This window comes from Ixodes scapularis, unplaced genomic scaffold (assembly GCF_016920785.2).
Source record: "Ixodes scapularis isolate PalLabHiFi unplaced genomic scaffold, ASM1692078v2 PGA_scaffold11__112_contigs__length_91849675, whole genome shotgun sequence".
Classification (NCBI taxonomy): domain Eukaryota; kingdom Metazoa; phylum Arthropoda; class Arachnida; order Ixodida; family Ixodidae; genus Ixodes; species Ixodes scapularis.
In genome coordinates this window covers 61031027-61058334 of record NW_024609837.1, presented here as the reverse complement: position 1 = coordinate 61058334, position 27308 = coordinate 61031027, and positions in this window count along the sequence as shown.

The following is a 27308-nucleotide window of genomic DNA, read 5'->3' as shown; positions in this document are numbered from 1 at the left end:
GATCGGTGTGTCCGGGCACTCAATGTCTAATTTCATCAGGATGTTCCTGCCAGCTGTAGTCTTCTGCAGCCTAAGTACTTGGCTTATTTTATCTTCTTGAGCAATATCTCTGAGACAGTTCATTCCGGCATTTGTTTCCAGTTCTTCTATCTTGGTGCATTTCGGTAACCCGGTGACGACTCTCATCGCCATACGGTTAAGTACCTCTAGACCCTTCCGTTGCTCATTGTTGAGGCGAAGGTAATTAATTCCGTAGGTGGTTTTTGATATTAACAGGGCTCTCACTAGTTTTTTTAGTGTGTGTTCTTGCGCTCCCCATGACTTGCTCGTAACAAATTTGATTTTCCCCAGTGTAGCTTTCCAGTGGTTCTTAATTCCACGATACCATTTGCTTGCTCTGCCATCCTCTTGAAAGGTTACTCCCAGGATTTTGACAGAGTCGGTTCTTTGTATGGGGGTGCCGTTGACATTTAGATGAATTCTGTCGCAGGTTCCGTTTTCTTTCCTGCCTCTCTTATTTGCTACGGTAACACAGTTTGTCTTGTCTGGGGAGAGCCTCATTCCCACCCTTTGTAGGAAAGAGTGGATGGTGTTCAGGCCCTCTTGCAATATCTCTTTTTGTTCTTCTACGTCTCGTTCATTCGACCAGATAGTAATGTCGTCTGCATAGATTGAATGACCCAGACCTTCAACCTTCTCTAGTGCAAAGGCTAAGTCTGCCATTACCATGTTAAAAAGCATTGGTGATAAGACCGCTCCTTGTGGTACTCCGATTACGTTCTCCTTCTTTGGTCCATGTTCTTCCCCGACTACGACTTCGTACGTCCGGCCTTCTAAGAACGACTTTATAAATCTTAGACAGCGGCCTCTAAGGCCCCGGTTGATGGCGCCTTGGACCACTGCATCGTGAGGTACGGTATCGAATGCCTTTTTGACATCGACTGCAACTATTGTCCTTGGGTACATGTTCGGGGGTCTTGCCAGTATGTCCTTGTGTATTAGGGCGAAACTGTCGACGGTTGCAAGGCCAGGCCGGAATCTCGTTTGTACCGAGGAAAAGGCCGGTTCTTCGCCGTCTGCTTGTGTCTTGTATTCTAGCTGCCAGGTTATCCTAGCCAGGATCATACGTTCGGTTATCTTACACAAATTAGAAGTGAGGGATATCGGTCGCAGGTTCTGAATCGAATCGGTTGGTTTGCCTGCTTTGGGGATAGGTATCACGGTGGAGTGTTTCCACCCTGCCGGTATCCTCCCGGTCTCCCATACTTCGTTGATGTACCGAAGTAGTTGCTCTTTTCCCACCTCAGGTAAGTTGCGTAAGGCGGCAACCGTGATATGGTCAGGGCCAGGTGTAGAGTTCTTGGCTGCGTGCAATGCTTCTAGTAGTTCTCCCATGTTGAATGGAGCATCCATGTCCATCTTATCATGGTACTCCGGTCTGTCTGCGGGGACGTCTTTGGGATTTTGCGGTTGTGGGAAGAAATAGTCGCTCGCTATTTCAGCTAGCTTGCGCTCGGATATGCCCAATTTGAGTGCGAGGTTTTGGGCGGTGCATTTGGGCTTTTTCTTGCCCGTAAAGGCGCGAAAAGTCCGCCACATCTTCGCTGCTCCCCCCTTGGTATTAAAGCCGTCACAGTGTTTGCGCCACCGAGATCTCTTGAGCTGGATGGTGTATCTCTTGGCTTTCGCAGTCGCCGCGTTGAATTTAATCCGGAATCTCCAGTGTTTTTTGTTCTTTCTGTATCGTTGTTGGGCTTGAAGACGACTGACCCAGAGGTTAAGCAGGTGAAGGTCTGGGTCGGGGTCGTCTGATTTAACTTGATAAATTTCGGTGGCACTTCGGAGGGCTTCCGTGATTCGGAGGCCTAGCTCTCCGTCGTTCGCGAGATCAGAAAATGCTTTGCGGAACTTGTCCCATTTGATAAATTTTGACTGTCTCCTGGCGTCTGAGTGTCGTTCCGCCGTCAGTTCAATCTGGATGGGGAGATGGTCGCTGCCCATACTGTCGGGTAGGACGGTCCACCGCGCCCTGACGTTACGTGAAGCCCAAGTGAGGTCTGGTGAGGTGTCACTCTGTCTTGATGTTCGTCCGATGCGGGTGGGTATATGCGGGCTGTTGAGAAGTCGCAGAGTAGCGGTTTTTGCCTGTTCTGCTATGTTTTTTCCTCTTATGTTGTTATATCGATAACCCCACATAGTGTTCTTGGCATTGAAATCACCTGCCACGATGATTTCCTCATCACATTTTCGTTCTTTGATTAAGGTTTGCAGCCAATTCATACTTTCGTCTTCCTTCTTCTGTGGTCTGATGTAGACCGAGGCTAGTATGAGTTTTCCCTTGGCGGTGTGTAGCCGCGCTGCTACAATTTCTTGGTGTTCGCAACAAATATGCGTCGTGTCGATGTGCGAGTGTGGGATACTGTCCCTAACTAGAAGAGCAGTTGTCCCGTTAGGATTGTGTAGTCCGTTCTGTTGATTTAGGATTGTCGGTATCTGGTATGCTTTGTACCCAGTAATGTTGATGTTCTGAGTATTTACTTCTTGTAGTAATAGGGCAAGAGGAGCGTTCTTACCCGCTCCTTCGATTCTTAGTTTGAGTTCAGCTGTTTTGGTACGGATGCCGTTGCAGTTCCACTGAAGGATCCACGGAGGCCTTCGTTTCTTGTTGTAGCTGTTGCCTTTCGCATAGTTACGCTCTGGCATTGAAAGCCTTGATGAGTCCCGTCATACCTTTGAATAGGTCGGTAATCTTTGCGTTCATATCTGTCATCTTGTCTTCAAGAGATCGTAGTTTTTCATCTATTCGTTCTCTTTCTGCCTTGATGATGTGGGAAAAAGGGTCGTCCCCTTTTATTGACGGTAAACTTTTGCCTCCTGCCGAAGTACCGGCCACTAACATTGTCCACGGCTTGCCCGACGCCCCGGGCGTTATCGTGTCGGCATCGCTAGTGTTTGGTAGCAGAGGCCAGGAATATTCATCTTTGCTAAACTGTTCGATTCCGTGTTTTGTTTGTGCCTTTTTCGTTCGCTGGAGGTTTTTACCGGGCGGTGGGATTGCTCGTTTCGGGCATTTCTTGTCCATCGCAGTGTGAGGACCTTTGCAGTTATAGCATTCCGGCGGCATTCTGCAGTTATCGCCTTCTTTGTGTGCTCTTCCACATTCTCCGCAGCGGCGGATTTTGCTGGGGCAAATGTCAGCTTTGTGCCCAATCGCGTGGCAATTTAGGCACACCATCGGTCTTGGTCTGTACTCGTAGACCTTGCAGGTTACTCCGCAGTATCTGATGTACTGCGGTCTTGAGTTACCTTCGAACGTGAGGATAGCTGTGGACCTCATGGGTCCCAGGATATGTACTCCCAGAATGTTATGAGTCCTGCATTCGAGCTCCGGAAGAATAGTCTCGTTGGTGTCATCTTTTGCGTATCTGAAGTATGCGACCCCTTTACATTGGTTGGGGGCTTGTGCTTGCAGTGCCTGCACCTTCAGGCACTGCAAGCACTGCAGTGCCGATTTCGGTGATCTGTGTAAGTCGTTCTACCGCCTCTTTGTCTTTAGTGACGAGCGCGATAATGTTGGCTTTTTCATTGTATTTGATAGCTATGTTGTTCCATGATGTTACGCCCGTCGAGTGGGCTGCGGCTTTAATATGCTTCGGTAAGAACTCTTTTACGTCACGTTTGCAGGTGGGTCTTATAAGGACTGCCTGTGACAGCGTCTTTTGAGTCACGTGTGCAGGTGGGTCTTTGGAGCCCGCCGTAATGTCGGTTCTTTCTGTTTCCTGTTCTTCTTGAAGCAGGTCTTGAGAAAGCACACTGGTGGCTTTTCGCTTCTTTCTTTTCGACGCCAGCTGTGAGCTGCCTTCGTCTCCTTGGGTATTCAAGGACGATTCAGAGCTCTGTGTTGCCATCGCCACGTCATCAGTTTCTTTTAGAGTAGGCACACTAGCCATTTGCGTCGCTGTGTTAGGATCAATTATAGGCAGTTCTGCTGGTTGGTCTCCAGAAGATTTCTTTTGTAGAAAGTGTTCTATTTCAGTCTTGTGTTCGGCGAATTTGCGCAGCGTTTCCAGGTCGATGGCTTGAAGTAGTTGCACAGCCATTGTGATGGTCGGGAGGTTGCTCATGCATTCCTTAATGCTCGCGGCGTGGTTGAGACATTCAATAAGGTATTGTGCGTTTTCGTGACTGACCTTAAGGAAGTCCACCTTGTCTCCGGGTATATGCCGATAGCAATCGGTGCCTGTTGCGATCCCAGCGAGTTCGTCGTCGTCGCCATTCTCTTTGTCCATCTCCATTCAGTAAATGTGGTCCGGGAGTCTTGGGTCTCTCCTGGTGTTCCTTTCTCTATTTGAGTTCACGGGGTGGGCGGTGGTGCAGGTGGTGATGGTAGTATCATTTGATTCCTGAAGTTTGTGGTCCGTTTCTGGTGGGCATGCCGTGACGGCCTTGCCGGCCGCCACAAAATTCTTCGTCAGGCTTAGCAGGTGGGAGCAGGAGCTTTGCGTGCACACGTCTGCTTACTCCGAGAGTTTCCTCTTCTTTCTCGTAGGAGAAAAGGTAAGGATTAAGGATATTCTTTGTTTCTTTTTGTGCTTGCTGCATTACCATGTGGGGATTTCGCATTATTAGGTCTGCTGAGACACTTGTAGCTTTATTTTCAGTAAACGATTCGAGCCTGAATGTATAGCTTTACAGAAGAAAAATTTCCGGGCGGCTATCAGTTCGAAAGTCTTTGTTACCCAGCATTGCTAGCCGGCAAGCATATTCTAGAGTTGTCATTTGGACACCAGTTTGAGTTGTCTGCACTACTTGTGGGGTCTCTCTGTAATAATCGCCGCGCGATCGGCATGTGCTTCGCTCGTCTCCCAGAGAGTGACACAATACAACGAGAAGATTGCGAATCGGTTTACTATACTTCCCAGTTGTCCATCTTCGAGAGCCGGCACTGCGGCCCGCCGAGCCGGGTTGTCGCCCGTCATTCAGAGCTCGCAGTCGCTGTCCGTGTCCAGGCCTGCGGATCGTCCTCCCCACGCCAGCGCTGCGTAGGCAAGCTGTTCCGGGCTATCACAGCCCCAGTCTCGCTGCGGAACCACTCCGGGATCGTCATGGCCTAGGTCGGTGTGGCCAGGGCTCGCCGTTTCCGCCGGTCCTGATCTGAACCTCGCTTGCGGAACGCTCCAGGAATCGCCATGAGCCAGACCAGCCAGAACGGCTCCATCGTTCCTGCGTGGCCCCAGCCTGGTGCGGCACGCTCTTCCTGTTTCCTCGCGCTCGCCCCCGGCTAGAAAATATGAGTAATTAGAAACATACTCTGCATGCTAGAGAACAGTATGCACGTTACAATGGCTGTACCGTGATATGCAAGCCTGGTGTGAAAAGGGGACAGGCAACAAAGTCCACATGTGAGAAGGATATTTACGCTTCACTTGAGCTTTTTCTAAAGAAAAACTTATGCATCCTGTTTTCTGCACGCCGTCACATTTGTTACCAGATTCAGCGTTAAATTTTGTTGCCGTAACAAACAAAGCTTTATGTGCCGCGTAAATTTACTGTTTGAGAACTCGCAGGTTTGGAAGGTTTTAATTACGGCCGCGCGTGTGCCGAACGGCTATGCGCACATACAACTACGACTGCCGGGACGGGCCTCTCGCTTCTTGAAGGCCTGATCGCCTGATTCTGGACGTCACAGCGAAGCAACAATCGGCCCAATTGTTCCTGTTGTATTTCCCTATGTGGTGTCTATAGTCTGTTGCAACCTAAGAACGAGGGGCGAGGGTAAGACGGGCCGGGGAGGAGAAAGCAGGCGGAACGCTACAGAGAGAAGGAGGTTTTCCCCTCTCTTCTCCAGCGTTCCGTCTGCTTCCTCCTCCTCGACCCGTCTTACCCTCGCCCTTCGTTCTTAGGTTGCAACGGACTATAGTGACTCGTAGAACAACTTGTATAAAATCGTTATTTTGCTGAGTAGCCTGCAAAACAAGTTCGTCAGACCACTTTCCAAGCCTGCACGTCTATTTTCGTTCACTTCAACAGCAACAATTACTGTAGAATTTACTTACCTGATGCATCACACTGCAGTGATCCACTTCTGTTGCCGTGTCACTTCCGAAGATCTCGAGGGGAAGCGGTATAGTTTGTCGCTTGAGTCGCCTTCGTGACTGTGACAGTCTTTCACGCAGCAGTAGCGACATTTATTTTTTTGGGGGAACCCTATCGAACCCCAGCGGGCTCCTGTGGCATCTCACCTACTACTATAGGAGTAGGCAAGATGCTACAGAAACCCGCTGGGTTCATGGAGACGTGAAGCCGGGACTTACTTTTAAGAAGAACGGTTCCCAAAAAGGCTGACGCCGATCCAAAATGCCACATTCACACTTGGTTTCTAAATGCACCCGCCTGCAGTCCTTGCGATCCGGGCTGTCCTGGCCTACCCGGTCTTTTATTTTGCAGCCGCTAGATGGCGCAATACGTAGTGACAAATTGCATTGCCGGTTAATATTTGGGTCAGTTAAAGTGAGGGGAGTGGGTGGAGTGGAATGGGGGGGAGAGATTTGTATTATCGAGATTCTGCTGAGTCGTTGCCCAAGACGCCTCCGACTGTACGTTGCAAATCTTAATTTGTTTTTCATCTGTATAAAAGCAGATATTAATTTACTGACAGGATGACAGTGCTGGTGGGCCCAAATCTAATTATGTATTTACAATCTGAACTGCTGATAATGTAGTTGCAGGTAGTTACAATCTCAATTTAGTGGAGCAAGTCAATTGATTGTTCAGGAGAGGCTCTGCCCAGTACTGTTATTCACATGCTTCAGGCCCTTCTACCGTTAAGAAAATAGTGTTTCACCCTCTTTGCACACAGGAGCAGAGGGATCAAAAGTCGCTTTTTTAGGGGCAGGACAACACTGTCATACTACTATAGCCAGACTTTTAGCTCAACAAATGGTTGATGACAGAACAGGAAGACATCATTTCATGACTTCTTTATGCAGCGTAGCACGATACAGTCATTGCTTACCTGACAGGCGAGTAGTTGTAATAACGAGAGTTGGTAAGGTTGCCAGTATCCCACATGAATAAATACTATCTTAAAGGCGTGATTTCGAAAGGTAGTGTTCATTTACTTAGTGCATACAGCAGCCTGGCTGTGGCAACATCATAAGCAACAATACCACCTTAATGGTAGTGACCACAGCCCTTGTGTCACCTTACTAAAAGTACCGCAAGAAAGAGCTGACATTACCTCTACAGGTTTGCATCGTCATAAATCAAGTTAAAGCGATTTGCTAATGGTCTGAAAATCCTAAAACAAGTGAAAGTGATTTACTGGTGGAGTGAAATTACGAAACATTTTGAGGGCATGCATTGCTGAAATCTCACCCTATTAGCAACAGTAACCTACATTTTGTTTGGGAATATGCATGCTTCCTGCTATTACTACAACAAAGAAATGGGGTTTAATGTTTTGATTAACATAGCTCCTGAGCATAGGGCTAGATTGACGTTCTGAAGGAATATTGTGCTTTATTTATACTGCATTGCCCGTCATTTTGAATATGTTGTGCGGCTATCTTTTTCTTTATTACAGCTACAGTATGTCCTAGCGTATAAACAAATCAAGACCTTGATGTTACTCGTCGCTCTAACCTTTAATTTGCTATCCTAGGTGCTGCAGTGGCTGCTCCACCTGGTGAGGCCGTGGCCTCCTCTTGGCCACCTCTCTTTGCTGTCCAAGATAGTGAGGTACGTATCTGGGCCTACAAGATATTTTGTCTATTGTTTTCACTTTATTGACTTGTTCAGGAGAACAGACTAATGGTAGAAAAAACAAGGACACAAACAGGCAGGCACACAAAAAGGCGAACACAGGTAGTGACTTAAAGGTGCACTAAAGATGTTTCTCAGATTGTCTGTTCTTGGTGATAACTCATTCGACAGGCTCTAAGCATCCTAAATATCCAAAAAATTATGCTCGTTCCATTCCTATTTTCCTTCTAAAAATAAAAATAAAAGAACATACTTAAGTCTTGCCATAGGACGAGCAGGTGAACTATCTTTGAAAAAGTGTACATGCGGATGACAGTGACATCAGTGCTATCTGATAGCCGTGTCCCACAAATTACAGTTTAGCAGTGCCAATAATACCTATCCAGGGGTTAGTAAGCTAGCCCGCTTCACTTGTATAGACTAGCAAAGAAGACAGAGTATGGATGGATGGTAAGGGCTATACCCTTCGTAACGGGCGGCAGCTTGTGCCACCTAGCCTTACATTTCGTCATCCCTTCTTTTTTTTTAAATTGTATAAATTTTGTTCTAACACAACCCCACCCCCCTTTTTAAAGTGATTATATTGCTTATTTATATCATTTTGTTTATCCTTCCCTAGATCTTTTCCACCAATCTTCCAATCTCCTCTTAGTTACCGCAATTCTTTCTCTGTCCATTTGTCCATCCATGTCCGGAAAACCCAGTGCCCCCTCCAAATCCGTAGTTATCCGCTCAAGAGGGTGGGACGAAGCCCCGTGCGCCTTAAAATTACATGTTCTATAGTTTCCCTTTCGCGGTTACATACGTCGCACAGAGCGTCCACTTCCTGGAATTCAGCCCTTTACGTTCTCGTTCGTAGCACCCCCATTCTAACTTTAAACAACAAAGAGCTCCCCACTGAATTATCATACAGCTGTTCCTTCTTTATTTTTTTTGTTTTGATGCCCTGTATATTGTTAAAGCTGATCTCCCCTGCACTCTCTCTTCCCACAATTTCCTTTCTGTTTCCTTTACTCCCTTTTTTTCTGATATGCTCTGATCGGCTCCATCTCGTTGAATGTACTTAAATATCAGCTTGCGGGTTCGGTTTGTCCACTTAGTGTTTAGACTTTTTATATATAGCTACTTGTACACTTTCGCTGCCCACCGTGTCTCCTCAATTTCACCTAGTCTTATTTCAAATTTAACTTTACTTATCGCCTCTCTACTTGAAAGATGCCCAACCCATGTCCCCCTCTACTCCCTCATTTGTAGTATTCCCATGTGCCCCCAATGCCAACCCACCCACACTCCTTTGCTGTATCTCTAAACCTGCCTGGATTTCTGACCTCGTACACAATACCGCATTCCCAAATGACAGTCCTGGCACCATGACTCCCTTCCTTACACCCCTAACGACTTCACATCTATTATAGTTCCACAGTGCCCTGTGTTTCATGACAGCTGAATCTCGTTTCCCCTTCTTTATTACAATATCTTCATGATCTTTTAGACACTGTCTTCCTTCACTTAACCATATTCCCAGATATTTGTACTTTTCTATGTGTTCTATCAATCTGTCCTCTATCTCAAGGGGTTCCCCCTTCTCGTCTTTATAACCGACTGCGATTATACCCGACTTGTCCCTACTAAATTTTAGTCTTAAATTGTCCCCTTCTCTGCTGCAAATCCTGATGAGTTCCCGTATTGTGTCACGACTTTCTGATACTAGTTCAGTGTCGTCTGATACATTAACCGTGGCAATATTTGATTTACTTTTTGTCCTTCCTTCATGTTAGTCAGATCAAAACCTAGGTTGCACTGTTCTAACTTTTTCCCATCTCACTGAGGTATATCATAAAGAGCAGGGGAGACAATGGCCAAACCTGTCTGAGATATCTTTTTATTGCTGCTGGTCTTGTAGTTTCAGCTTCCCATGTTATAATCACCCCTATTCTCCGTATAAACCCATTCTAGAAACTTAACCATGGTTCCCTCTAGCCCATATCCCTTCAATTGGTTCCAGAGTTTTTCCTGATTCACATTGTCATATGCCCCTTTGATGTTTAAAAATGCTACCCATAATGGCCTTTGACTTGTCATTGCCATCTCTATGCACTGAGTGATTATGAATAAATTTTCATCCAGTCGTCTACCTTTCCTAAAACCATTTTGAAGCTCCCCCAGAATCTGTTTTCTCTTTGCCCATTCTTCCATTCTTTTTACAATTTGCATAGCTAGTTTGTATATTTCTGAAGTTACTGTGATTGGTTGGTATGATTTGACACTGTCTTTGTCTCCCTTGCCCTTATATAATAATCTCATCCTGCTCAATTTCCAGTCCACTGGGTACCTCCCTCCCATAAGTATCTGGTCAATCACCTGCCTTAGTTTCAATTTGCTCGTTTTCCCTAGAACTTTTATCAATCTCATTGGTATGCCGTCTGGACCTGTTTCAGTGCCAGCCAGAACCTTTCCTTCTACTTTTTCCCCATTCCTCTGTGGTCCTTTCCTCTTCCTCACTATGATCCTCCGCGTGTGTTGTGTAGACGCTACCATTCCCTACGACCTGATTTGATTCTAACTCCGAAAATACTGCTTCGATTGTATGTCTAATGTATTCTCCTGCCTCATCCCCTTCTACCTTTGTCCTTTCCTGTGTTGTTAGTGCCTGCTGGTACGCCTCGGTCATTTTTCCCTGTGCACTGACGTGTTCCCAGAATCTTTTTGCCGCATTCCTATCCTTTTGGCTTATCTCTATCATCCACTGGACCCCTGCTCTCCCAATTTTGGCCTGTATTAATGCTAATGTCTCCTGCTTTCTTTCCTGAAATTCCTCCCATTTTGTCGCTACTTCGGCTAGTTTGGCCCCCTTTTTCTTTGCCCATCTGTGTTCTTTAGATGCCGCTTGGCGTCTCGATATGGCTGCCTTAACCTCTTTATCCCACCAGCTTTTGGGCTTGCGTTTTAGTTTTCTTCATCCTTGTTTGATTCAATATTTCTCTAACTCTCTTTTGAAAACACTTAGTCTTCATATGTCCATTCTCTTTCCGGGTGCTTGGATACAATGTTCTCGATCTGCTTAGATGCCTCTTGTAACTGTTTAACATTTAAGTTATTCCTACCCTCTTGTTTTTGATTTGGCATTTCTGGTTTAATCGTGCCAAATCTGATTTTGATTCTCTTATGGTCGTTCCCCAGACCTTAGACCTACATACCTCCTAATCTGTTGTATATTTTACGTGACATTAAACAGTAGTCAATAGTCGAGTGCAAGTTCTTTCTTTCCCATGCTATTTTTCCATCACATTTCACCTGAGCGTTAACCCATTAACATTAACCCATTAACCTTTGCAGAACGCCTCTAACATCCTCCCTGTTGTATCTGTATGTCCATCAAAGTCTTCCAAATATGCCTTCACGTCCCCCAAGATAAATATTTCCTTGCTAGTGCCAATTTCCCTAACGTCTCCTGATATACATGTCAAGTGTTCTGCATTTTCCTCCCCTGCATCACTCCCTGTTTTTAGATAAACAAAACACAGGATTGTGTCCAAACGCCCAATATTGCCTTTGACCCACATGTGTTCCCTGCAGCCCTTTCGTTCCCTTTCCCATTCCTGAACCTTAACTAACACCCCTAATCCCCCTCCCTTGTGTTCCTCATTCGCCTGGTTGCATCCCATCCAATGATATCCCGGTATGTATGGTGGTTCTTCCTTATGCCTGAGATGTGTTTCTGCTAATCCATACACTGCAAAGTTGTCGCTTTCTAATCGCTCCTTAATCTTTTCCTACTTTATTCTGTTCCTGCCCTCCTGCATGTTTATGAACGCTGTTTCTTTTTCCTAGTCCTGCAAGGCTTCCTCTCACCCTCCCAAACCCTCCCCCCTGTATCTACATTTTGGCCCTCATTTACACCGGCGCCCTCAGGGCTCCGGGGCTCCGCAAAAAATGTATGATGTGACATCCCATCCTATCGCCTACCGTGCTCCCAGTGGTTCCACTGTAGTGGATGGCCATTGTAGAAGGGTCGGAGCGAGCTTCGTGCACCGCCCTGTTTACTTTCATTACTCCATACTCAAATCGTCGGCTCAACGCCCTTATCACCCGGTTAGCTTCCACCACCCGCTTCTCTATCTGCAAAGACTGTCCCCAGACCTCTGGGACAGTGCATATTTGCACATGCACAGTCTCAGAGACGTCCCTCAGCTTACGTAACCCCAACTCTATCTGCCTGGCGAGGTTCTGGCTCCGTGCCTTTAACACATCATTTAGTCCTGTGTGTACAAACACTCGGTTCTCTCCTTCCCTGTTTTTCCACACCTCCACCTTCGCTTTGGCCATAGCATCTACCATGCACTTTCCTGACTGAGCCATACGGTTACCCTCCCATCCCCTTTTACCCTGTCCAGCAGCCCCTCCTTAACCCTTGTTATGTACGAGTCTCCTACCACCAGCACCCTCTTAACCCCCGACTGCCTGTCTTCACCACCTCCAGCTCTCTGTGCTTTCTCTGCCTCAAGTTCTGCTGCCTTTCTCAAGCCCTGCTGTACTGCAGTACTATACAGCTGTGCAGGCCCTTTTCCTACACAGTCAATCACCTCGTCACTATTTAACTGGCCCCCTTTGTCTGCCCCCCCCCTCGCCGTCTTCTCTGCCACCTCACCCTTTTTCTTATTAACTACTCCTGTCAGTTGCTGCACCATCTCCTCATACTTCTTCTTATGCTCTTCCAACTCCGCCTTCCACTCTTCCCCTAACCTCCCCTACCTGTCGCTCAACCTCGGCTCTCTGTTCCTGTTATCGTCTCAGCTCTCCCACCACGCTCCCTACCTTACTTTCCCATTCCCTGGTCATCTCCACCACATCCGCTTCAGCCCTCTTATATCTCCGACCTGCGCCTCGAGCTGAACCCGCTTCTCCCGCTCTACCCGTATCTCCCACTTCAACTCCTGAACCGTATCCGCCCATTCCCTTCCTATTTTCCCAAAACCAAGTTGTACCTTCTCGCAACTCTGACAGGTAAAGTTTCTCTCTTCGGCTTCTGCTACAGTTTTGAGCTCCAACTCCATCATGCAGCACCAACGGCCACACTCCTCAGATTCTACATCGGGTCCCCCTTTTACATTAGCCTGCGCATATTTCTTCCTTCGCGTATTCACCATTGCCTACGGACACACAGCGTGACCTCACGAAAAATATCGCACCAAAACCAAAAAAGCCTGGGTAATGTCTCTGTCCACAAAACCAGCTAGCCCGCCAAAAGTTTCAAACGTGCAGGTGGTTTGGTCTTGTGACCCTACCTAAAAAGCCTGCTGTAACCCAACTATCCTATCGCTACTTTAAAAACTGCTTTCTGCTACCTCATAAAACCACCAGAGTTAGAGCAAAAATGCTTTACAGCAGGGTGGTAAATCTGGAGGATCAACCCTAATGGGGGCTGCCCGCGCAACACCACCAATGAAGCAGATCCAACAAGCAAGCCTATCCTATCGCTACTTTAAAAAGTGCTTTCTAGTACCCATAAACACACTCGCAACTAAACTAAATACACCAAATATTGCTTAGCTTCGCAGGAGCTCTGGAAAACACGTCCTCTTTGTCAGCTGATAAGCAGCTGACTGGTGAGACATATTGATGCCTATTTCGGAACACAGAAAGGGAAGGTAGTGAGCTTTGGTAATAGCACGCTCATTCGTGTTTTCTTTTTCATGTCTTGTCATAAAGTGGAGCCAAAGGTTTTTTGTTTTTTTTACACATTGCTCGGCTGCCCGAGGTTGCAAATATGTGTACAAAACATGGGAGTGCACAGCAGTATACTTCCTTGATACTTGGCGATGTCGAATTTAAAAATTGTCAAATGGTTCATTAAAGTCAAGCTTTCATGAAACAATTTTTTAATATCATTATTAGTATTTGATGTGTACAGCAATAATGGACCTCCTTAATGCATATTCCAAAGCTGAAATTACTTCTCTTAAAGGGGCGCTCGGGAGCTTTCTAAGCTTATGGCCGTAACACATTCTATGTGCTCTAAGCATCCCAAATATTTAAGTTTAAATCATGTGCAGCTTAGTTCACTAATAAAAATGTGATAAAAGATAGTGAATCTCAGACATACAAATGGCGACACTGAACCCGGCCGAATGTAGGTGAGGAACGAACGGGGCTCATCAGACAATCACAAGCGATAGCTTCACGTCCGAACAAGCAGCCAACAGCCCTGCTCGTCTGCACAAGAGGCCCTCGCTTGCAATTGACTGACAAGTGTCTTTCGCCGTTCCACCCTATTCGCCTTGATTTAGTTTAACCGCATTCGCTATCTTTGATCACATTTTTTAATAGTGAAATAGGCCACACATGATTGTAAGTTTTGGACTTGTGGGATGTTAGAGCACATAGGTTGAGTTAGGAACATAAATAGGCCATCCTGGAATACTAGAGAGTGCCCCTTTAATTTATTTCATTTTTTTATATATATCTACAGTTCAGCATTTCAGTGAAGCAAAGCAGGAACATGATTGCAGACGAAAGTGGAGAGTCCATTTGTGTTGCCTGTATTTCTCCACTTTTTGTGCATTTTCTTGACAGTGTTACTCACTGCAGATTCATCTTGGACCTGGCATCAAAATGCGAGGCAGCATTTACACACGCCGTGGAAAAGGCTGCCACTCCTGGCCGCTCTCTCAGAATGGTCAGCCGATCACTGTGGGAGCCTGCGGAGTTCTTCGACAAGGGTGTGTCAGGGCAAGCCTGCAGGCGTCTCCTCTAGGAGGGTGTGGTGGGAAAACAGCCCCTACCACACCAGGTGGGTATTTCTGATCAACCTGGAAGGGCACAGCATCTGTTGTGGCTGCTGTGCTTAGCTCTGAACAAAAAAAAAAAAAAAATTGGTTATGGGGATATTTATACAGCGTGTAGTTGGTCTGCCATTAAAGTTGCGACGAGTCGCACGCTGTAGATGAGCAGCATGTGACTCGTCGCAACTTTAATGGCAGACATAATGTTTGTATGTGTGAGTTATGATTTACTATAATTTGAGATTTTTATGAACCTATTGTTGATTTTGCCTTGTGCAGCACACATGTACAGTGAGAGGCACTAAGGGGTCAGACAAGATGAATGTGGACAGAGCAGGAAAAATGCCACTTGGGATGCAGCGCTTTCTTTGCTCACTGGGAGCGAGGCCATGATGTTCGATCTGCAGTCAAACCTGATATTATCGAACCCGGTTAATTTAAAGGCACATGGTAAGGTAAAATGGAAAAAAAAAATTGATTTTAGTTTTTATTGCAATTTGAAAAGTTTAGTTCTTTCTGCACATTTTCCATTGTCCCAGTGTTTTTGGAAAGCTATATTTCGGGCTGAGAATCACTTCCTCCGAAAGCAAGTAGCAGGTGACTACGCCTCCTTTTGGGATACACTCCCTGTTTATCGATGAATTCTCCAACAAAACAAAATCAACACAAGACCTAAAAGCTTGTCCAGTAACAGATAATCTAAAAAAATTATTTCGCAACTATTGCATAGCTTTTTTTCAACCAAGACAATCACGAGACGCTGTGCACGTTTTTCCCAGGTGTGTAACGTGTGTACATTCAAGTGTTTGTGTTTTCATAACGACAAAATGGCGCCATTGAATGCTGTTCCTTTATTCAATGGTGGCAGCATTGCACAAGCCAATGTTTTGAAGTTTTGTGGATGGAACCCTGTTTGGAAAACCATCAAGTGGCTGAGGGAAGTTGACATCACTCTAATATACTTTACGGACCAAGCGACATGGCAGGTCACAAAAGAGGCCCGGCAAGCAAGGCGATGAGCCTAAAGGCGAGGATATGACTTTAGCAATGCCTTTCAAGCTGGCAGCTATTGAAAAAATGACTGTAAGGCTGTTGGTGCCAATAGAAATTCGTTATTCACCAGTTTTTTTTCTTTAAACTCAATTACCTCAAAACTGTTTTTTAGTACATAGGTACCATTTTTTCCTTAACCTGACATTATAGAGGGTTGATTTTTTATTCCTACCACATACATGGGTGTTCAAAAATACTGAACTAAAATTAAAAATGTGCACCTAGCAGTTTTTGAGTTACAAAGTTTTTAATAGATGAAAAAAACTAAAATTTCAGTACTAGAATAAAAAAATATTAAAAAAACTTATTTTAGATTGGTTCAAATAATTCTAGTTCAGTGGATAAAACACAATATTTCGAACAAAATTATATATGCATGACAGAAATACTCCTAATAGTCACCGAGAAAACTGTTCCTCAACATGGCCTCAAATGCATGGGGAGTATAGGACTTACCTTGTGCCCTTAAACTATTTGTAAATGGACTGGTAGCTGCAATAAAAATGCATAGCGAAAAATGCAATTGCATCGAACGAAAATTCCAGCGTCTCCCCATGGACCAATCTGCCAAGAGCGCTGTTTAGCTCTGCAAGCTGGCTTTCCCCCAGCATAAGAATCATCCTTGGGGGAGAGCCAGCTTGCAGTGAAAGCTGGCTTTTTTTCTTTTGAGCAGCCGCGTCGGCCGCCCAGGAGTAAAAAAAAAGTCTTGTGGGGGGGAAAGGGTGAGCCGGTAAACGAAGAAGCGGCCGCTATATAACTGCAGTCGGCGTTCCTCATGATGTACAGATGCCCCTTCGAGCGTGAACAACTTTTCTAAATGTGGCGTGCTTGTTCGTTGTCAAATTCATTAAAACTTCTATAGAGAACTGCCCGCTATATCAAAGTGGTAGACGGTTTTTTGAGAGTTTGATATAGTCAGGTTTGACTGTATTATGTTGCCCACAGGTAGGCGAAATCAGATAGAACGTGGGAGGGCGGGCCGAGTGATAAATTGACTGATTATCAGGCTCGACACGACATAACCTCCTGTTTACTGTTGTAGTTGTGATTTTATTATTTTAAGGGTTTTTTTATGAATAACTGCTCGTGTATTTCTTTTTATGCACTGCAGGTTTTATCACGCAATACCGACTTGCCGAAGCCATCTTAGCCATCCAGATGTACTGGCAAAAGTGGCGTGGAAGAAAAGAGCCATGGACAGCCCAGTCTGCATGAGAATGTTTGCGAGTGGTGCATGTTGGGAAAAAAAAATAAAATAGTAAGTTCCATTCTCTTTGTTTTGTAGTTTTGTTTCATCGCAGAATGAACAACTAAACCTGCAAAAAATTAGCAGTCTTTTTGCACAATTTGCTAGCTGTTGTCATCAGCAGTCCTTTCTGCATCTAAATTATATTGTGCATGCATGACCAGGTCACCCCAGGAGACACTAGGTCGGCCGGATCACATCAGAACACGTCAAGACACTAGAACACGTCAAGACACTAGAACACGTCAGGATACTAGAACACGTCAGGACACTAGAACACATCAGGACACCAGAACACGCCAAGACCCGTGTCTGAATTTCCGCTCTGATGTAAACGTCAGAAACACACCAGACCCGGGCTGGTGGATTTTTCAATAGGGATGCAGTGCTAAGCCTCGCGCCCGCTTCGAAATTTTTGTTGGCGATAGCGTCGCTGGATTCTCACGTTTTTGCGCAAAAACTGCTGCAAACGCAAGCCGATACCATTAAGATTTCGTGGCGTAACCTCGGGCACGTAAAACACGGTGCAAAAAAGCAGAATAATTGTCACGAGAAACTAGCGTCGCGTTGCTAAGGCCAGCAGCCATGTTGAGCTTCTTTTTTTTTTTTTTCAAAAGGATCGCGATTGGTACACGGAATCGTGACGTCATGAAAACGATTGGCTGGCGTTTCTCGGCGTAGGATTACATTTTCCTCTGAGAGGCATTTCCGGTTTTTTCTTAGCTTGCAACCAACTATAGACATTTTATGCCACTCTCTTGAACTGTGAAAACACGCTCAGCGCGATTCTGTACCTATGTTTTGCGGTTTTTCATTCGACGTTTTCTGGCCTCTCTTGAAAGTTTCCGCTTACTTTTTCTGGGGCATACTGCGTACCCTCGCTGTGTTATCTTCCACTGTGAGAAATAGGGCTGGTAAGTGCCTTCCATTCGAGCTTTTCTGCTCGACATTTTTGGGAAACGAAGGAGGGGAAGTAGGTCGAATTAAGGCCCCTGGTGGAACGGCCCTCGACGCGATTTTGCGAACAATGACAATTGTTCTCCCCCCTCCCAGAGATAATCTGCGTAGGGTCCTCAGTCATTTCCAAAAATAGTTGTCCGGGTTGGGGTGGGAAACGGATGAGTCGCGTGCGTTCCTCTCCATCGGTAAACATGCAACAGAGAGTTCTAGCTGTGTGCCGTGAACTGTGTAAATAATGTAAATAAAGTTATGTGTAAAAGGAAGTTATCAATAGCTCCTTTATATTTAAAAGTATACAAAAGTAATGCGAAGTAATGTCATTACTTTTAAAGGTAATTTGTAATGGTAATGAATTACGTTCTGGCTGTGGTAATTTGTAATGTAATTTAATTACATTTCAGCAATTTTCAGCAAAGTAATTAGTAATGTAATTTAATTACAAAATATGAGTAATTTGGCCAGCTCTGCTCAACAGTAACCCCTTACGACGTAGTTCGAGCAGCTAAACGCCTTTCTTCCGCTTCCCAGATGCGCTCCAAACTCGTGTGGCCCTCTGAGTGGCGTTTGAGACCGCTAAATAAACTGCTCCATCTTTGTTTATACGCACGTTGTTATTTGATTGTTGTTGCAGTTGCGATCAGTCGATTCCGCTTCGCGAGCGGACTGACCGTAATGAATTGTTCCAGCTGTTGGGGTGACGAAACGGGGCTTGCAAAGCGTCTGCTTACGTAGACTCCGAGTCCTCTAGACGCGTTCGCCGCCGCTCCAGTGGGTTCTCGGAGGAATTACGCCGCATTGACTGGCGGCCAGAGCTGCATGCGCGACTGCTTCGCGCGACCTGGTAACCAGCTACCACAGTTCATTCGCAACGTACACTGTAAAAAATGGACCGTAAATTTTACGGTCAAATACCAGGCAGCTGATGCTGCCAAACTTGTACAGTAAAAATAACGGTGCACTGTAAGTCTGGTTTACGATGAATTTAAACGAGGACCGTAGAAATCTATGGTCGGCCTTCAAATTTACGGTAAAAAGATTTACAGCGCGCCGTTATTTTTACGGTGCAATTTAAACGGCGACCGTAGATTTCTACGGTCACCGTTTAAATTTATCGTAAACCAGATTTACAGTGCACCGTTATTTTTACTGCACAATTTTGGCAGCATCAGCTGCCTGGTATTTGACCGTAAATTTTACGGTCTATTTTTTACAGTGTAGATAGTCCGCACAGTGAGAAATTTCAACTTTTAAACATGTATAGTCCGCGGACTATAGCCCGGAAAATAAGGTATTAGTTGCTGTTTTGATCTGAAATTTTTACTGAAAAGGAACGGTTGGTTATGTCAACACTAACTTTATGCGACCATAAAGTGTTGAAAACTATAACACTGGACCACGCCATTATAGTCATTTGAACAAAGTAAAACATAGAGCGTAAAAAAAAAAGGTCGGCCGAGTATTTTGGGGCTGTTGTGTTGCACTGTTCAACTGACTTTAATCGCGCATATCTAAAGTGAATAAGCAGTTATGCACAGAAAATTTTGTCTGCGGCGAGGTCGGCTGCTCTTGCAGCACCCGATGCATTATTATTCATGACCGTGCTGTCAAAGAAAAGTAAAAAGATGTTATATCTATTTGCATTTCCATTTATATTCCGACATGTCAATTAACTCAAGAACCTTTTTGTTTACGTATGTTTCCTTGTTTTTTATTCGGGTTCCTCAATCAGGGTTGATCCCAACGACATCTGTAAGAACAGATATACGAAGTATTTTTTTTTTTACAATCTCAGCTTATAATACGCGTTAAAAAATAATGAGACAATAAATACCTAAATTGGCCAGTGACTAATGCTTTTGAAACACAGATCTTTTGAATATGCCTAAGTAGCCTGGCACTTAATCTTGCAAGTTAATAAAACTCCCCCATATGAACTTCTAAATTCACATATACACTTTTTTACCAAACCCATACCAGGCTAAGGACCGAACAGCCATTCACCGAATTACATATTTTGTTGACTTGTAAAATGCAAATAAAGAACGAAAGGGAATATCTGCCAGTTCTCAACTATAGTCGTTTATAAAGCGACACATTATAACCTTTTACAATAGTAACTAAGGTTGCTATATAGGGAACCGCATTCAAAACTGTATAATAGATCATTGCTTTTTTCCCTCGTTCTGCGCTAATAAATTACTCTCAAATTAGTTGTCTTTATGTTAAGCAACTTGCCTATCTTGGAATATACACACTGCTATTATTATGTAACAACAATGTTCAATCGAGACACTTTTAACAAGACCTTTACATCTTCGGGATATTGAAAATGTTTAAGTTCAGAATATATATCTCTACTGGATCCAAAGCTGCAACAGCAGCCCTTGGAGCTGATTTATATTTTTGTTCTGTAAAAATTAAAAGTGGAAATAAAAGCCTCGTTATTTTGAATAAACATTTTAAGTCTTTTTGAATGAAGACTAGTCGCCAGTGGCGTCGTGAGGCAGGTACAGTCATTTCTTAGAGTATATAGCTCATCCTAACCCAGGCAGCACAGAGTTCTGGGCCAAAACTTGGCTTGCGTCTGGCAGTTTAGGGCATTAAAAAGCCCGAAGACGCCAAAGTAGTGCCAAACCTGACCTCCCTTGGCAACAGTCTGGGTATCTTGGCCCTAATTCGCCAAACAAGTGCCAAACTTAGGCTTCGCTGCCGGGTAGTTCGGCTGTCGTTTGGCATCTTCGGGCCTAAATCGCCTAAAAAATGCCAGATTTAGGCTTACTGCCCGGTAGTTCAGCAGATCTTTGGCATTTTTGGGCCAAAATCGCCAAACTAATGCCAAAGTTAGGCTTCACTTTTTGATAGTTCGGCTATCACCTGGCACATTCGGGCCAAAATCGCCACAGATGTGCCAGAGTTAGCCTTACTACCTTGTAGTTCGGCAGAGCTTTGGCATTTTTGGGCCAAAATCGCCAAACTAATGCCAAAGTTAGGCTTCACTTTTTGACAGTTCGGCTGTCACCTGGCACATTCGGGCCAAAATCGCCAGAGATGTGCCAGAGTTAGGCTTACTACCTTGTAGTTCGGCAGAGCTTTGGCATTTTCGGGCCAAAATCGCCAAACTTATGCCAAAGTTAGGCTTCACTTTTTCACAGTTTGGCTGTCACCTGGCACATTCGGGCCAAAATCGCCACAAATGTGCCAGAGTTAGGCTTACTACCTTAAAGTTCGGTTGAGATCTGGCATCTTTGGGCCCAAGTCGCCAAACGAGCGCCCAAGTTAGGCTTCGCTTCCCGATAGTTTGGCTGTGATCTGGCAGCTGCGGGCCAAAGTTGCCAAACAAGTGCCAGAACTAGGCTTACTGCCTTGGAGTTCGGCTGATGAAATATTTGATATACGCGGGTGGTCTTCATCTTAATTAAATAGAAATCAAGTTTTATTCGGCTGGCAACTTTATCTTATTTTGGGTGTCTCTTGATTTCTGCAGTCCAAAGGTTGGCTGAATGTTTTGACGCGGCTGGGGCAGGCTTTGCAAACGCAAATAAATTGTGCCAGAGGTTGCACTCGCGCGTAGGTACACAAGCCAATATCGGGGCGCGCCGTGAGACTGGTTCGACATTATGGCGCGTTCACACCGGCGATCCGATCTAGTCGCGCCATAACTTTCATCGCAAAAGCGACCATCGCGGGCAAAAAGTGACGGGTTTTGAGCAGTCGCTTGCTGACCCGACTTTTTACGATGCACTCTAGTCGCGGAGAGGCCGAGCCAACCAACGGCGTTCAGAGCGAGAGTTTTAGAGAAGCGACTCGCCAACGAAGGCGTTGGACTCGCTCATTGCTCACGCCAAATTGACCAACTAATTACTTTTATTTTTTTTTTTTTTTCGATGCGATTTAGTTGGATCGCGCGACTGCTTACATTCCCGTTGTGAATTCGCCTTTACAGAAAGTGCTGTCATTGAGCTAATACTGCGCAAGACGGATGTACGCACGTTTCCACAAGAGATATCATTATTAGGCGGCGCATTGCAAAAGCGAGCGTGGCTCTGTGCGTGTCTTGCATTGTGATTGAGCACTGTCAAATCCTAGCGATAACAAAGAGCGGAAACGACCGGGGCTCCGTGGCGCGGCTCCCGCATCATTTTTGGGGAATGAAAATAAAATCCTGGAAATTGTACTATTTTAGCGTGTTGATACTTTTTAAACATTAAAAGTGGAGACACAAAAGGGACGATACAGACAGGACAATCTGAACTTTAAAGGCCGCTGTACAAACGGGACGTTCTACAGAGAAGAACCTTCTCTCCCGAAGCTAGGGGACGGGGAGGGAAAGGGCCATCGTTGGGTGGAAAGAGCGTCTAGAGAATGGGATTAGCCTCGGGGCGAGCCATCCTCTCGAGAGGGAGTGGGGACGGAACAAAGCTGCCGTGGCGGTTCCGGCTAAAAGGTGGAAGAAAGTTAAGCTTGTCAAACGGCGACCTCGGATCCGAGGACGGGCACATTAGAGAATTTGAAAAAAGCTGCTTGATTAGCCGGACTAGGGAGCCTTCATGTGCGCTTTGCTAGGGTGATGCCATCCTTTGTAATACCACTCGCCGACAAACCAGCAGCCATTTTGTTCCTCGGCGATAATCCGTGTTGCTTATAACCCTCCCGGAAACAAGCACCTTATCTCAGAAGTTCGGAGCAGCGTTGTAGAACCCACGGAGGGAGGATTAGCATTTTCCCCCTCGGATGGGATTACCGATGGACACAAAGGCCACTTTACGGCGCGCGGGGAAACAATGAGAGGAACAAAATGGCGGTGGAAGAGGATGTGGGAAAGGGAAGCAGGCAGTTGGCATCACTCTATGCGAAGCGCACATGAAGGCACTCTAAGCCGGACGACCCAGTGCGGTCTACTGGTTCTAGAAGGTGACTCGGATGAAGAAAACTCGTTTTGCTCGGAAACTGTAAAAGCATTCTGGACGTGAACTCTTGCCACAAATAAAAATAACACATGCATGAAAAACTACGAAGGCAACTAAGCTTTCTCCTGTGATGGGGGAATGCGTGAGCATTACAGGCAGAGTTATGTTGGCGCAACTTGCAATAAAGAAAGACAAAAAAAAGTTATGTTGGCGCAACGGACAGCGCGCTAGTTTCACGATCAAGCGGGCCTAGCTTCGAAACCGGGCTGGTTTTTTTTTTTTTTTCTCGTGTTCCTTTTTTTATTTCGTTTATTTTTTTTTTGTTTGGTCACGTAACAAGAAAAATCACATGAACAGAATTTTTTGTTTTTGGCCACGTCACCAGATTTTTTTTATTTCTCCTTTCCTTCAGTCTTTTTTTTTTTTTTTCCTTTTTTTTCGGTTTACGCTTCCTATCGCAAAACTCTTTGCACCTATTTCGCGTTAAATTGGCGTTAGCCAAATCATTTTTTTTTATGGCAGGGAATTCTGCCGTACGTACCCTATGTTACTACTACCAACCCTGGCTTGCAATTTCTGCTATTCAAAGGACTGGACTAAGCCCTTGCTCCACGGTACGTTCCAAAACGTGACTTCATAATTGAAATTGAAGAGAAACTCAGACATGTGCACGATGTCACAGGGGTAAATTTCGCGAGAAGCCGCGTTGTCAGTGTTTCGAACAATGTGAAACCGGCCGGGTCAAATTTAGATCAACGAGAACGCATTGCTCTTAATGAGTTGAAGTCAGACAGCCCCATCATGACTTTAAAGGCCGACAAAGGAAAAGGAACCGTTGTGCTTGATAGGGATGACTACATGAAGAAGATGTATGAAGTTATAAATGACAGTCGCTATTTCGTGAGGCTATCAAGAGATCCCGCTGCTAAGTCCGAAAGAGAGTTAGTTGACCACCTTCGAGAGCTGAAAAAGAAAGGACGCATCAGTGACGATCTATACCGTCGTCTCTTCTCCTTTGACGCCGCGACACCCAAGATGTATGGACTCCCCAAAATTCACAAACCGGGTTGCCCCCTACGCCCGATTGTATATGTTATTGGTTCATCCACTTACAGCCTTTCCAAATATCTGGTTATGATTCTGAGCCCTCTTACGGGAAACAATGAGTTTAGCGTCCGGAATTCCCATGAGTTTGTTGAACTTATACGCGCTCAGACCCTGTTACCGCACGAGGCTATGGTATCCTTTGATGTGATTTCATTATTTACGAATGTCCCCAACGCCCTGGCGGTTGATGTCGCCCGTGACCGGTTGTTGGCAGACCACTCGCACAACCCTCCTTGTTGATGACGTTATACTGCTTTTGCGTTTTTGTCTCAACCAGTGTAATTTTAGTTTTAATGGGGACATATATCATTAGGTCAGCGGATGCCCTATGGGGAGTCCAGTTTCCGTAACCGTCTCGAATCTTGTCATGGAATATGTTGAGGAAAAGATAATGTCTGGCATTGATTTCCCCGTGAAGTTCTACCGTCGCTATGTCGATGACACTTTTGTAATAGTTAACAGAGAGAACGTAACCGATTTTCACCGCAATTTGAATAGTGTCCACCCCTCAATTCAGTTCACCTGCGAACATGAAACCGATAGTACCTTGCCGTTTTTATATGTACGTGTCCATAGAACTAGTGAATCTTTCTTTAAGATGGAGACATCCGTATACGGTAAACCATGTGACAGACAAAACTTTCTTGACTACCACTCTCATCACCCTACTCAACACAAAAGCTCAGTTGTAAGGTCGTTGCCGTCATCGTTCAGAAACAGTCCCATCTTACTCAACACTTAGCGATCAGGAACTTAGCCATGTGCGGGAGGCTTTGAAGAAACGTAACTACCCCGACCGGTTTATCAGTCGCGTTAAGGAACAAATGTCCCTTCGGCGCCCGGATCGAGCCGAACGAACACGTGACGTCGTGTGCATCCCGTACGTTAAGGGGGTTTCGGAGGCATTGGGACGCGCCCTTAGGCCGTTGGGGGTACGAACCGTATAGACCGACACGCGGAGCGGCTCTGTTTACCAACACGGCCGGAAGGCCGCGCATGCGCGGTAGCTGTGTGGGCAAAAGCAGCCCGGCTCTCCGTGTTTTCGCCATTGCGCTCTATGGCATGCGCTCGTTGTTGACGTTGTAGGGACGCTTGTATTTTTATTTGTGCGTCGTATTTCCTCACAACGTATGTCGTATGCTATGCCCGACTATTTGAGCTCGTTGCCCGAGCCTGAACGGCAGCGGTATCGAAACAAACTGTGCGTGGACGGCGTTGACTACGAGGATCCGTACGCCGTATAAACAAGACCTGCTGGACTTCCGACGTAAAGTTGCTGCGACCGACGTCGATGGCTCACGTCATCGTTTATTTAGTTTTTTCGCCAAGCCAGTTCACGGCCGACACGGTGCAGGCGTACACGTCTCTCGAGGTCTACGATTACTTTGAGATGGTTTCCGCACTGCCGGCGGGATCAGCAGCCTGTGGGTCCGCGGAAGTGTGTGTATTCATTACTTGATTAAATACACACAGCGTCTTCAACTCAAGATATGATATTTTCCCTGCCCTCATGACCACAAGGCATGACAAGCAGTAACGCTTTGTTCGTTCTGCAGTCTTGGCAATAACAGGTTACAAGTAACCGCGTTGTTGGTAACGCGTTACTTTTTTCAGTAACGTAGTAACCCACTCGTTACGTTTTTGACACAGTAACGGGTAACGTACTTATGTTACTATTTCAAGTAAGGTAGTTACGTTACTCGTTACTACTTCCTAAGTCTTAAAGAAATTACACTTCAATTTTTTTACGTGTTTTAGGCGTCAAGCCATGATTTTCTGTGCGTTTTTTCTCGTAAGTATTTAGGTGAAACCGTAAAAAGAGATAAAGTAATTATGTTCAGTTTCTGCATGAACATGTTTCTTGATATATTACCTGTATCGTCAAAACCGTAAAATGTGTTACATCATAATTTAAAAAAAGTAACGCAGAATCAGAAGTAACATGCGTTACATTTTATCGGTAGCGGTAACGCGTTCCTTTTATTTTTAGGTAACGTAGCTTAGTAACGCGTACCTTTTATTTGCAAGTAACGAGTAAGGCATTTCGTTACTTTTTTTCGGTAGCGCCTACAACACTGCCGTTCTGTCGCCGTCCCCTTTCTGCTGGGTAGCACGGGCGTAACGAGCCTCCGACGAGCGCTTGGCCGGTGCTTTGTGCGCGAACACCATGGGAACAAAATCCGGGTGGTCTCGATCAGACGACGGTTTCCCTGCACATAAGCAAGCCTCGGGACGGAGATTGAAATGGAAGCCGCACTTGCCTCCAAGAAAGTGTTTGCCGCACAAATGGTCGTTCGCGCGAGGCGACCATACTTTTCGATCCACGGATATTATCCACCTTCTATGCCTTTCAGAGTCTGTCGGGAACTTGTAGAAACTCACTCTGCTGCTTTTCTTGTACATTTTGGCGCAATTAACGGCAACACAGCTTCGCGGCATGCTGAAATGCTATGACGCCCATGCGAAACGTGCGCCCTTTTGCCCACACCCCCGGGCTCCGGCGGGATCGCAGCGCCGCCGCAGCTCCGTGACGTCAAGCCCGCGTGTCGGTCTATACAAACCCTACAGAACAATTGCCAATGTTATCTCCAAGCCAAAAGACCCGACCCCGCCAGAGGCAGAAAGGGTCGTGATCTACCAGGTGCAGTGCAAGGAATGTGACGCTTCCTACATTGGAGAGACGGAACGAAAAAGAAAAACAAGACTAAAAGAACACGCACGGGATGTCGCCAATTCCACGAACGCCACCCGCTTCAAGTCCGAACTCGTCGACCATGCATGGACGTCAGGACACCAATTTGACTTTGACAAGGCGAGGGATAAAAGGTGGGGACTGAGGAAGCTGCTGGAATATTAATTCATCCAGAACGACAAACGTGGAAGTTATTCATCGCTGGTAAACAAGAACCGTGGCCCCCTGCCGGACGTGTACACAAACTTTATGCCTAAATAGCCGAACTTTTTTGTGCGACTCTCACTCGCTCTGCGCTCTACTGAACATGCCTCCCACATGAAGGCGAAACGTTTAATTAAATTGTTATTTTTGTGATGTCAAGCCGTTTTTGTTATTACATTTATCATGTCTTCGCCCGGCTTCTGGAGTATTTTTGCGCTCCTAATTTCACCGGTACGACAGCCATGGGAGGCCACTGCGAGCGAGTGGGGACAGAAATAATTGAGGCTTATCGGATGGCGACAAGCCCGAAAAACATAACCACCCCGTCCATTTCGCTCTCAAGAAAGGAGATTATCTTTCTGAGGCCCTCAATGGAAACCGAACGCTGACAGACTAGGCAAGGCGACAAGGTCACCGGCAGAAGCGGCCTTTCCTTTTATGCGTTGTTGATTCCCCTTCGACCTCGCCTTTTGCAAATCCCCCCACCTGCTTTTGTGTCTTCGTGTGGCTGTCAGCGAGCGCGACAGCCGCTTTAAAGGGCCCATGAAACGATTTTTGGGTTGGGATAAATCATTTTAGATTGGGATTTTACT